Source organism: Octodon degus, unplaced genomic scaffold (assembly GCF_000260255.1).
Source record: "Octodon degus isolate 3935 unplaced genomic scaffold, OctDeg1.0 scaffold00300, whole genome shotgun sequence".
NCBI classification, from domain to species: Eukaryota; Metazoa; Chordata; class Mammalia; order Rodentia; family Octodontidae; genus Octodon; species Octodon degus.
In genome coordinates this window covers 1,763,612-1,765,978 of record NW_004524876.1, presented here as the reverse complement: position 1 = coordinate 1,765,978, position 2,367 = coordinate 1,763,612, and positions in this window count along the sequence as shown.

Sequence of the window (2,367 nt, the reverse complement as noted above, 5' to 3'; positions counted from 1 at the left end):
TAATAGACATTTCCAGCATCATATCATCATATCTTTCTTCAATTATGTTATAAATAATACACTATAACATGTTACTCCTAGTCTCAGCTTCTACACTTCACATTTCCTTCAGTGGAATACATAGTTGAAACTCTGTTGGGTCTTGGTTCAGACTAACTTCTGAGTTGAGTTAGTGAGATATTCCAAATACTTTATTTAGACTAACTTCTTAGTTGTGTTAGTGAGATATTTCAAATACTTCTATCACTCAAAGTCCATTATCTGTTTATTTATTGAAGGAACACTGTGACATTAATTCTAAAAACTGTTTCATGAAACCAGAGTTGTAGGTAGGACACACACGTTCATGTACCAGGCAGAATGTTTATGCCTTTATTGGTAAGATATTTGATTATCAAGTATGGAGTTATTCTATTTGTTTTTCCCCATGAATATGTAAACAATACCTTCTCAGGTATTAACTTTTTGGCATCACCCACTTTGATAAGCTAAATGCAGTTTTTCAGTCTCTTAGTCTGTGCTATGTAAACATATGCTTCTTCTCTCCTTATGGTTTATACATTCTGAAAGAGTTGTGTACCATTTTGTGTATTTTTCTTTATGGCATTGGAGATTGAACCCGGGGTCTTTATGTTGAACTATTACAGTTAAAAACACATTGCTATTAATCCCCCTCAAAACATCTCTCTTTCCTTAACAATTATCTTACCATTCCTACCACTTTCTGTGATACTTCTAGAAATTCTATTTTTAAAGTGTCATTTATTGTGCCCTCATTTCTGACTATAGCTCATGTTTAGATTCAAAACATTTACCTTTCATGGTGAGTTTGACTTTAGGGAAGAATGAGAGGCCTCATGGCACCATAATTGGAGGGTAAGCTGAGTAAGGGCACACGTTTGCATAATCTTGTCTTGCATTGGGTAACACTTGACAGCAGATTCACCATATTTTTGATCACATCTTATAAAGACAATCACAAAAATAGAACTTACAGAACTTTAAAAAGTGGCAAGAATGATAGGATAAGTGTGACTGAAACAAAAGGAGGTACTCTGAGGACAATTAATAATAATTTTTCTTTTCACTGTAATAAAATTTAAACATTTATCACATGTGCTGAGCACACCTCATATATCCACAGCCCTTTGCTGTATTTTATTTTGGGATAGGTTATTGTTAATCTGTAGGTTTCTAAGGCTAGGCCAGAGCTGGTATCCCTTCTCCCTCAGCCTCTTAGATATCTAGGATTCCAGATGCTCACTGCTAACAAGATCCTTTTGTCTGACTTACTGGTTAGTAGCAAAAATAGTTCTGAGGACTTTAGAAATGCTGTCTAATTCAAGCTCTATAGCCAGATAGGAGCTATCAATTGGTTTCTTCTTTATGAATTGAAATTGCAACACAGAAAAGTTACTTTCTTTTCTGTGAAGCTGCAAAGCATTAGGAGTATCTCCGAACTTGATAACTAGTGCTGTTTTCTGCAGCCCAGATGTTCAATCACTAGAGTCACCTTAAAAGACTTGGCTCTCCACTATCAGTGATGGTTTGTCATATGGTATTTCAAGCATAAATTTTAATTTAAATGTTGTCATCTCAAACTAAAGAGGGTATCAAAGAATGATTCACTCATCAAGCATCTGTACTGACCTCAATAACATTATTTTTATAATTAATAATCACCAGAGATCCACTCAGGTATAACAGTAGATCTCCAGAGTCTGAAAATAGATTGTTACATCCACATTGCTTTTCAGAGAGCCAAGTACTATATTTATCTAGGTATAACAACCCATTCTTGTATTTTTTGAAAATGTAGTATGAATATAGATCTCATAACCATGCTGTAACTTTATCAGACACTTCATCAACTCAGTTTTAAAATAAAACACATCGTAGTAATAATGTGACATCATCTGGTAAACATATTACTACTACAAATAATGCTTTTGCTTGTCAGCTATACTTAAGATAAAGAAAAATATAGAAAGCATTTGGAGTTATATGTCCATGAGTTGCTATCCAACTACATAGAGTTTTGTCATGCTTATCTCATAAAATAACAATAACTATTCAAGGAGATTTTTATATTTTATTTTATTGCAGTTTAATTAAATATTGGAATAAAAATATTTTCCAAAAATATAATGACTGTATTTAGGACTTATACACAATTTTGGAATTTTCACTAGTAGAAGAAACAAATATATAACATTTTTAAAACTGTGATACACACTGGTAACCTAAGTCTTCTGGGAGGCTGGGGATTGAGGACAACAATTTTAGGAGCAGTCTGATTTAATGACTTAGACCTTGTCTCAAAAGAAAAATAATAGCAATTATGATAATAATACTACTTTTTTTTAA